Source organism: Herpailurus yagouaroundi, unplaced genomic scaffold, assembly GCF_014898765.1.
Source record: "Herpailurus yagouaroundi ecotype Mexico unplaced genomic scaffold, PumYag 142, whole genome shotgun sequence".
NCBI classification, from domain to species: domain Eukaryota; kingdom Metazoa; phylum Chordata; class Mammalia; order Carnivora; family Felidae; genus Herpailurus; species Herpailurus yagouaroundi.
In genome coordinates this window covers 52,419,061-52,430,651 of record NW_024412397.1, presented here as the reverse complement: position 1 = coordinate 52,430,651, position 11,591 = coordinate 52,419,061, and the positions used below count along the sequence as shown (strand labels likewise).

The 11,591-nt window shown below is 34.6% G+C and overlaps 1 pseudogene; it reads left to right on the top strand.

Annotated features, from left to right (window-relative positions):
- Positions 1 to 6,424: 6,424 nt before the first annotated feature.
- On the top strand, positions 6,425 to 6,549 carry LOC121033292 (uncharacterized; annotated as a pseudogene).
- The last annotated feature ends 5,042 nt before the right edge of the window (positions 6,550 to 11,591 follow it).

Sequence of the window (11,591 nt, the reverse complement as noted above, 5' to 3'; positions counted from 1 at the left end):
TCAATGCAACTGTATTTAGAAATAGGGTCTTTAGGACATAATTAAGGTCACATGAGGTCATCAGATTAGGGCCCCAATTTGTCAGAGTCTATCCTTACAAAAAGAGACACCAGAGAGCTCTCTTTATGCACACACACTGAGGAACATCATTTTCCAAACTACACTCACTACTGGTTGTTCTTCCTAACTCCTTTTTCTCAATATTTTTTCTTCATAAAATTCATAACTTCTACTATACTATAATATCTTCTTATCTATTTTGTTTATTGTCTATATTACTCTGTTTGGGCTGCCATAACCAACAAGACTAATATAGACAATAAACAAAATAGATAAGAAGATAGTATAGTAGAAGTTATGAATTTTATGATAAAAATATTGAGGAAAGGAGGATAGGAAGTACCAGTGGCCAGAGTGGTTTGAAAGACCTCACGGAGAAGGTGACGTTTGATCAAAAAGCTGACACAGGTGAAGGAGAAGGCTAGGTGGCTCTCTGGAAGAAGAGTTTCCAGGTGCCTCAGCCCGTGAAAAGCCATTAAGGCAGGAACATGCCTGACATATTCAAGGAAAGCAAGGAGCAGAGAAGGGAGAAGGAGGCAGGGGTTGGGGTGGGGTGGAGTGGTAGCCAGGGATAGTGGGGGGGGTGGTAAGGGGGGTGAGCATCATTTCCTGATGCCCCTGTGCCTGGTGAGAAACAGAGGAGCCTTTAGCTTGGATATCAGGGCAGAGGAAGTGCAATTAGGAAGTCTGCCTTGAGGGACAGACAACCTGAAAAATAGAAACATTCTCTGATAATGAGCTTAATGAAGTGAGGCCTATAATATGTTGGTTTCCGAATTAAACTTTATTTTCAAAATTAGTAAAAAAATTTTAACAGGGTACAAATCAAAATGATGTCAGAGGTTTTAGTCTTTTTTTTTTTTTTACCACCTATCTTCATATCCACTGCATACTAGAAAGTATCATTGTTAGTTTTCAAATTAGCCAAGAAATTTTCAATTTGTGAAGAAATATAAACTATACTACTTAAGAGTTCTGTGTGATGGGTCAAGTTATCTGCTCCTTTTTTTCTTTTCAAGTTATCTGCTTCTAAAGTTGGGCAATGATGGTCTTTTTTTATTTTGTCAAAAAACAAATTTAAGGAATATGTCGTTCAATTAATTCCACTGATCTTTTATCCCTGAAATCTTATTTTTACGTCTCTACTATCAACAATGAATATCTGCTCACAAGATCTAACAGATAAAATATGAATTAATAAGTAACAAATTAACATCAATATAAATCCAGAAACAGTTCATTATGCTAAGATGCTCAATCTTTTCCTGGACATACATACTTATGAATATTATTTAAAGTAATATACATTAAATGCAAATATAGTTATGCCATCAAATTTGTTCTGGTTCATTTATCAAAATTAAATAAATTAATAATAAAAATGAACTTGCAGAAACTCTAGTTCCATAGTTTATCCCTTAGTTTCAGCTCTCACATAGGATCAATTCTTCACTGAATCAACTTCCTCACACATACTTAAGACAAAAGTAGCTCTAAATAGGATATATAGGAAGAGGCTGTTGGAAATCAGAGACCCAGACCCCAAACTGGACCCAAGGTCCCCTGTCTGCATGGAATCTCTATGGGTGGCTGTGGAAACCACTCTAGATTACGGAGAGAAGATTGAAACCAACTCAATGAGACACCCTAGGCAGTAATGATAATCAGTAACCACAATGTGTTGATGCCCAATGGGACATATGACGTGAGCAAAGCTTCAGTGCTTTAGGAGCTCATTTCCCAAATAGTGAAATAGATGATCCAGAGCACCTTGGTGAAAAACCAAAGTCTAAATAATAGCAATTTGAAATCAGAGAGATGAGTTGTTTTGGCTTCCGTGTTTTGGCTTCAATAAGTTGGGATAATTATATCTTCTGTGCCAATACCACAGTGTTATCATAAAGATGAAATAAACCAATTAATTTGGAAATTTGTATATTAGTGTTTATCAAAGTAATATTAATATGATTACTTAATAAAGAAGAGTAATTAAACTAGAGAAGTGAGCAGGAGATTCTGTATAAGAGCATTACTAATTAATTACCTATTGAATATTCATGTTTATGTCCCTACTCCTAAGGTTATTCTAGGAATAGCTGTCTCTGGCCTCCTGGGCTATATTTCAATGGGCAAGGGTACTTAGGAGTATGATGTGTTACCTCCACACATAACCAATAGAATTTGAAAGAAATATTTAAAGGATTTCATTTTCCTCTAATAGTAAGTAAAGGATATTTGACTCTGAAATAAGTCTGTGGGAGAAAAGAGGAGAAACAAAAATGTTTAATATGAGCAATATGAAAAACAAAAAGAAAACAGTGCTGTGTAAGAAGAGAAAAAGAGATAGTAATAATTTACTCAATTTTGTTTGGCTTAATAAAAAATGTCCAAACATCAAATCAAAGTAGTGTTTTTAAAATCCAACCTCACTTTATATGCTTAAAATAATTAATAGGCCAGGAGAGGGACATTTATGAATTGCATGGATTATTTAAAAGGCACAATATTTCCTGTTTGCTTTCCTTTCAAAAACAAGGCCATTTTTTATCTTTAGTCAAAAGGAAAGGGAAAGAGTGGTAGATAATATTATAAGGAGCAAATTATAAAACAAAAACAAAACATTAAACTCAGTTATTACAGGATATTTATACCAACAAAAGCTCTTAAAGTGATCTAACTTCCTCTTTGCTATTATGAAAATTATGGAGCCTACCTTTGTCTGACAGCCCATCAGCTGGATAAACATACATCTTCTGGGCTAGTTTTCATAGAAGAAAATCCAGAAGTTTGTAATATGCATCTTCTGGGTCATACCCTCAGCCTACTATTCTCTTACCACAATAATACTACTTGTGGAATTTTAAAAAGAAAGCAAGATCACAGTTTGTTTTAGTTGGTATGATTTTTTATCTACCAGGAAGCTGTATGTAGAAGAGAAAAGAGTCTGAGTTTAAACTATAATTAAACCATTTGTTATTCTCATGAACTTGGAAATTTTCTTAAAATCTCTGACCTTCACTTCCACACCTGTAAAGTTGTCATAAGACTTAGAAATTGCATATTCAAGGAGCACCTGGGTGGCTCACTCAGTTGAGCATCTAACTCCTGATTTTGGTGCAGGTCATGATCTCATGGTCTTCAGATCAAGCCTCATGTCAGGCTCTGAACTGGGCATGGAGCCTGCTTAAGATTCTTGCCCTATCCCTCTGACCATTCCCCTCTTGCTCGTACATGTGCATGCTCGCTCTCTCTCTCTCTCTGTCAAAAAAAGAAAGAAAGAAAGAAAGAAAGAAAGAAAGAAAGAAAGAAAGAAAGAAAGAAAGAAAGAAAGAAAGAAAGAGAGAAGGCATATTTAAATTGCTTTATACAATGCCTGGCATATTTTAGGTATAAAACAAATAGCACTGTTATATTTTATTGCAATTCTACAATTAAGTTAAAAACTAATAATTTGGAATTACTAAGTAAGTCTAGGTAAAATTATGAAATCTTAAAACTTTCTGCTGTAAACACACGAAAATGTTTTCACATTTATTATCTCAGTTGTTTCTCTCCCCTACAAAAAACTGTAAAGTAGATAGGACAGATATTATTTCATTTTAAGGATGAGGAGATGGGTTCAATGAGTTGTTCAAATAGCTGCTATATAGTAGATCAAGAAGGCAAATTCATGTGTTATGGCACTGAACGTTCCCTACCATGTTATTGAGAATAACAAGCCACTGGAAGGTTTTATGGTCTTCTCTCTTAAAGTCTTATTTCAGTTGATGGCAACGTTATTCTTCCATGTAGCTGAGACCAAAAACCTTCAAGTCATTCTTTATTCCCCTCTATCATACTATCATATTTCACATTTATTCAAACAATATTTTTAAAAACTTTATCTTCAAAATATATCCAGATTTCTTCCAATTCTCACTACCACCACTGGTCATCTCTCTTTTGAATTTCTCCAAAATTTTTGCTTTTATCACCCAGCATTCCTACCTATGGTCCCTTTTCAACAAGGCAGCCAGAGTTACTCTTTACTAAATAAGATCATGTGACTGTTCTCTTAAAATCCTCTAATGACTCAATTTTGCTGAGTAAACACCAAGGTCTTTGCAATGGTCTAGAAGGCTGTATATTACCTGACCCCAGTTAATTCTTTACTTTCCCTCTCATTTTATTGCTCCAGTCCCATACCAACTAATCTTTTGTTGATGACCCACGTGAGACCTTTCTGGAATGCTCTTTCCTCAAGTATTTTCATGGTCATTTTCTTCACCTTCTTCAAAGACCGTGTCTTTGCAAAAACATATCATCTTCTCAATGAGGCTTATCCCTGGCCTACCAGTTTAAAATTAGAACTTATCCCTCAGGCAGTTCTGATTCCCTTACCTTGATCTATTTTTTTTTTTCCCATCGTATTTTTCTCCTTCTGACACACTATATAACTTATTAAGTGTATTGTTTACAGTCTGACTCCTTCTGACATTAAAATTTAGTCCCCATGAGGGTAAGGACAAGTGCACAGCAGGTAAACAAATGTTGCCTAAATGAATACTGCCTTCTGATTGCCACTTCACATTTAGAACAAGCCCAACCACCTCTCCCATAAACACATGCACACACACACACACACACACACACACACACACACACAGTCACCACAAATGCACACCTGGTTACTTCTGACAGACCTACTCTTCCTGGACATTACACCAGTGTTTCTCAAAATATTGTTCATATATCAAAATCTTCTTAGAATCAAATTACAAAGGATTAATGATTGAAAGAACAAATTCCTAGCTCCCCCTCCAGAAATACTAACTTAGAATTTCTCAGAGAAAGTTTTATGAATATGACCTATTTGCACACTGGAGTTTAGAACATTGACTAGATCCTCCCTCTCTTCCCCTTTTGTTTTCCTCCAACTCAACCAGTCTTTCCTGCAAAAATCTGTAAGATCAGGCATCCCTTAAAGCACTAATAATCAAAACATCTACCAAAAAAGTCTGCTCCCACCTTCTATAACCCATACTGAAAAACAAATATAGCATTGATATGGGTCAGGGTCAAGGTGCTAACATCAAAAAGTTTTTAGTTAGTAACAGAGGTTAAAAAATGTGGCAGCCATGCCACATGTCCATTTTCAGGTAATCTTTTGTATTTCTTTTGTTTTATATCCTGCTTCTTTGGACTAATTCGCTCTTATGCAACTCATAGTAATCTGTCCTCCTCCATCTCTCCCTATTACTGCTACCACTTCAGGAAAACCTACAAGGGATCCATAGGTCAGTTCAGCTCTAGACTGTGGAAAGAGGTCTGTTTTTACCCTTGGCTCTGATTCTCTTTGCCTCATCTCATACTGTACTGGTGAGACAGGATGAAAAGAGTACAAGCTAGGCCTTGATCAAGGGAACTAAGAATTATTTCAGTTCTTAGACCAGAAGCATATGTGTGGTCTAATCCATCTTCTCAGTACTAGGTGTGTCGAATAGGAAAAGTGTCTTTAGCAGACCAATTGAAGAGTTTTGGGGAGTCCAAGAACTCCTTAAAATTGACTTGCAAAATGTATTTTTTATACTCCTTATTTTTATGGATCAGAGTGCAACACCTTTCCTCAAATTCTCAAAATATTCTGAAAATTAAAAAAAAATTAAAAGATACTTCCCTTAGGATTAAGTTTCCATTATAATTAATGTCCTCATAGAAGATCCTCTTTGTACAAAGAAGTACATTCTTTGTTCATATTTGCCTTGTAAAAGTATGATAATATACTTAGCAAACATCTTTAATTATGCTCATTGTTAACATCCATTACCACCCCAAGATAATATACTTGCATTTTAACTCCTCATTTTTGAGATTCAATCCTAAGAAATGAGCAAGCAGAGAAGGCCAATGTCTTTGGACAGCCCACTTTGAGCAGTGCTTTGGCTTCAAGTCCAGAATCTATCACCAAATCCGCAAACCCTATTAATCCTCAACTTTGTCTTTTAAAAATTATTTGGTAATGAGAAAAAATGAGACATACAAAATCAAAATTTAACTTAAATACATAAATTCATTCTTCAATTTCAAAAGTAAATATTTAATCTGAATATTTTACTTTCTATTTGTTTCCTACAGGCATATTAGTTATTTAAGTTATCTGGGCTTTACATGAGGAGTAAAATATTTTTATTTGAGCAGGAATTTGCATTAACTTCATTTTGTCCTTTTTAAAAATTTAAAACCAAATACAATGTTTCAACATATTCAAACATTTAGAATAAGTCCAATAATAAATTATCATTTTCTCTCCTTTCATTCATTGACAAATGTTTTTCAAGCTCCTTTATAGTTCAAGATATGGTGTGAGCTATTAAGAAACATTCTAAGCCTCATTCTAGATGGAAATGGACACTGTTGTTCATGGTGTCCAGAAATTGTTAATATAGCTACATTGAGACACAAGTTATGCTTCTATCACTGGCAGCGGTGACAATGAGACCTATAATGTTTTCTGCTAGGCTCATGGAGTAGGTGAAAGTAAGAAGACTTTTTAATATTAGAAACAACTAAAGAATAATAATTTGAGATCATTTGACAAAATATCAATCAATTTACTTTCTAGAATTTGACTTTTAGGGTCCTACATTAAAGAAATTGGATCCCAAAGGTTACAGGTGGGTAATTTCTGAAGAATGTTCATATTCAAGTGGAGGTCAAAGAAGCCTAACTGAAAGAACTCTGTCTTGACAGTGACAACTGTGGATTGAATAAAACTTCTTTTTAAAAGGGCTATTTTGAAGATTATAATTCTGACTTTGGAGGAACTACAGAGATTGGCAGTGGAAGGAATCACATGTAAAATTCCTTAAGTAAAAATTTAATGACTTTAAATTTTTTAAAAATGAACATTAAAAAGTGTAAGGATGTGTACAATCTCAGTCTTGCCCCCCACATGCTCATAAAAGATGTGTGAAATACATATACCAAGAGTTACAAAGTGAAGCATTAAAGGGTGTTATATAGACAATAGGTTGAACATAGGCTCTTTCATGAGAGCTTTTTTTGTATTGGGATGTGCTAATGGATTGCACCACCAAAAAAAGAAATGTTGCCTGATCATAATTACAGTATTCAACATGTAAATTTATCATTCAGTGTTGATCAGAATCATTTTTAAAATATGGATAAATTTGATAATATACTTTCAGAATGCATTATGTATGCCATGGTAATTACATGCCAAAAGTTTCCAGTGATGATTTAGTCAATTCATCCACCCACAGGGTTGAAACATTTACCAACCCTCTGCTTAGCTGGGAAACAAAGGAGGAAAAAGGACCAAGTATTTGACATAGATCAAATTCAAAAGGTTCAATGTACACCTGGAAAATGTAGTAGTTCCAAAAAAGAAGAAAGAGTAGAAGAAGAAAAAGAAAGGAAAGTTTCAAAATGAGTTTCAAACTCGACACAAAGTCAAAAATTATAGCTTATGTATCTTAACCGGTGCCTCCTGTGATGTAGGAATTACAGAGCCCTCGGAGTCTTCTCCAATTCAAAATGCTTATCATGAACTTTGGGTATGAGATAACTGAGTAAATGCCTTCTTCATAAATTTGGAATGTTAGAAAATTCATATATATATGTATATAATAGAAAATATGTATAGTGTATACATGTAAGAAATATATACATATATGTGTGTATATACATAGTCACAACTTCTGTAAAAAAATAAAACAAAATAACATATTTGAATGAAAGTTGACCCCTAAGACCTCAAAATGATTATTCTTTTTAAGTTTATTTCATCTGAGAGATAAACAGTGCAGCATTATTTTAATATACATTCAGGCATCTGAATTTCTTCCATGTGTTTATCTGGCACAATAATATCTACTAATTTTTTGAGAATGGAAACCATAACAGAAGACTGCATATTTCCATAAAAAATTATGTAATTATTTTGTCTTCAATTGATGCTAAAGACTGTCAGAGAGCCAGATCACCTGAGGTATCCCTTCTTTAGCATGATTAAGTTTTATCTTGATTTTATGGATAAAGAATAGGACACCTGTTCTAATTCTTTTTTGCTGAGAATTTTTGAGTTCCCCAATCTCAAAAGAATCTCAAACATTTTTTTTAATTGAGAGAGAGAGAGAGAGAGAGAGAGAGAGCGAGCATGAGTTGGAGAGAGGGGCGGAGAGAGAGAAAATCTCAGACAGGTTCCACGCTCAGCTCAAACCTCACCTGGGGGGCAATCCCACGATTCTGGGACCACACCCTGAGCTGAAATCAAGAGTCAGATGTTCAACTGACTGAGCCATGTAGGTTCCTCAGGAAGCTCAAACTTTTAAACTGAGAGTACAACAGGTATACATATTGTTAATCAGGAACAATGGAGAATCCATTGTTACATAAATTACTCAATTTTATTCAATTCAATAAAGGTTAATCTCTTGGTTCAGAAATTTAAATTCCATGAGAAATTTACTGATGGACATTAAATAAAAGCATATGTATTTTTTTGTGAGAAATCATTTTAGTTTTCTAGGTCTCCTATTTTGAGGGAATGGGTGCAAAGAATGTTTTGTTTATTTGGAAATTATATAAGAGTATTATAAAATTTTAATCAACCTTACCATAAAAATAAGCAATATCTTAAATTCTAAATAAATTCAAATTATTCATTTATTCCATTATAAAAATGTCTTCAACTCATAATAATTATAGGAATCTATAATTCTGTGTAGCAACATTCTTGAAGACAACTCCTAGTCAGCCACGTACATTTACATCTTTATACATAATTTAAAAATTTTTAACTGTTGATTAAATTAAATAAGAGAAATTAACAATATTCCCAAGTATATTACAAAAAGTAAGTTTGGCTATCTATGTGCTTTTATCTAAACTTTCAGCTATTATTTTCAAACATGAAAAGACCATAAAAATCATTAGAAAAAAACAAATACTCCTATGGTATAGCTAGTGGTGCTTGACACAACTGGCCGACTGTAAAATGTGATTCCAGAGCATTCAATCAATATGTGTACTGGTCATTAGGCAACTATCATGTTGCCCCTTTAAATTTTCAGCACTCTGATGATGAAGAATAATCAATTATTCTTCTATTATAACCCTATCTGTACTGCCTGGAATTTATTGAGTGTTTTAAGGAAAGTTTCAAAAGACTCCATTTTGCTGGCTCTCCAAGCTATAATGGAACAGGTCAGTCTTTCTGGCTGCCCTACTACCCTCATTTCCTGCCCTATACCAACCCCCTTGTCTTGCTCATTCTGATTTCTTCAATAGCCTTGATCAATTCCTCATGTGACCCTTATCTACTACCACACACAGAACTTTTGATATTTAAACCAGTGGAATAGAAGCTTCTATTTCATGAACTAATGACACAAAACTCCAGAACATTGTTTTTCAGTGTTCCTCAGAACCCCATAAAATGTTAGCTGAGTTTTATTGGTTCATAATCTGCCAGGAAGTGAATAAGTGATTATGTGCATTTAACACCCTAACACCCATCAGATAAGAAATGTTACTGAGGGAACTGAAGGTGAAGAAAGCTAAGAACTTAACCCAAGGCCTCTAGTTAATCACGTGTGAAATCTGAACTGACGCAGCATGACATCAGAGTCCATGCATTGAACTACCTATACTACACAGCCCTCTCAATAATAGGAAAAGGTTCTGTCTGTAGTCTAACAAATTGGTTAATACTGTTTTCAACAGATTGTCAGGAGATTCAGTGTTCATTGTTATTTATCATGCATTTTAGCACTTTCTAGGCTCTGTGAAGCTCTGTGGTGGACTGTATTATGTCTACCTTTCTGCAGGAGATATCATTGTCTCTGTTCTCTTCAGATCAGGCTGGGCCATGAACTTGATTTGACTAATGAAATGTGACCAAAAATGATATGTGTCACTTCTAGACACAGGCATTAAGAGCCAAAGGGTGCTGCCTAGGCCCTTTTCTACCTCAGTGACAGCAACATGAAAGTATCCCACTGTTCCAAGGGGCTTCTCTGCCCAATTGCTTTCAAAATAAAAACAGTGACACAGACCAGAGGCTGCATCTGACCCACAAGGAACACTTGTGAGTGATAAATAAACCTTAGTTGTTTTAAACTATAAGATTTACTGGTTGTTACCTGACTTATCCTGGTGTGTTTGCATTTTTGTTTGTTTGTTTGTTTTGTCAAATTTGTTTTACTTTAGAACCTGTTTTTACAGAATACCTATTAACATCTAACAAAATACTGGTATGACACAGAAAATGGATGGAGAGACTTTTCCCTTATGAAAAGGAATGAAAAGGGAAAATGTTTTCTTTATGAAAATATGAAAAGGAAAATGTTTTGGAGGCAGTGTGAAAGCCTTGTTCTTGACACAGCATGACTGAAGCCTGAAGAAAAGAATACTTAAACCTGACATAGTTCTTTTAACTATGTTCTCCCCAGCAATAACTTCACAAAGGTACCCCACAAGGGGCTGCTTTTTCCCTTTTCCCCAAGGGGCTGCTCACCCAAACATATTAATTCCTTCATTCAATAATTATTTTCTGAATGTTCACTAGATGCTACCAATATCAGGTACCCACTCCCAATCCAACATGTCCCCAAACTGCCCAGTGATATTGTAGAAAAATCTAGTTTCCCATTCTCATTCATAAAAGCTTTAAGTATTTTATTAATCTCATTGTAATGACTTTCTTGAGATGTCAACTTGGCTAGGACATAGTTTCCAGTGACTCAATGGAATCCCTGTCTGGATATGCTGAGATTGGATTTTGCAGATGTATTTGGAGTCTCTAATCAGTTGACTCTAAGCAAGGAGGAGAGGAGGAAATTATCCTGGATAATTGGGTGGGCCTGATTTAATTAGTCCAAAGGCTTTAAAAGTTTTCCTGAGAGAAAGAAGAAACACGCTTTGGCTTTTGTCCACAGCTCAAATGCCACACACTGTTCTACAACTAATATTTTGAAAATTTATCCATAGTAACTCTAGTTTAATTTTCTCTCTTTGAAAATCTCCCTTTATATGAACATACAAAAATAATTTATTGTTTGTCCTGTTTATGGGTATTTATGCTTTTTGATATTATTGCCTTTACATAAAAAGCCACCATAAGCATTCTTATACATGTCTCCACATAAACATGTATAAGACCTTCTGAAAAGTTCATATCTAGAGGTAGAAAGTTTCTTCAGCATTACCAGATACTTCCAAGTCACTATACAAAGTTGTTTAACAAGTCTATACTACCAACAGCAGCATGTAAGTGGTACACTTCCATTTTCATACACACACACACACACACACACACACACACACACACACACACATATATACACACAGTAGACATTTAGGTTTCTTCCTCTGTGCATTGTCTGCTCATTTCCTTACATACTTTTTTATTCAGAGTTTTGTGTTTTTCATACTGATTTTTTAAATCCTTAATATAATCTAATTTATGGTCAGTTATGGTCATTGTATATATTTCTGTTGCTGAGATGTTTTTCCTACTCTTTGAAAGG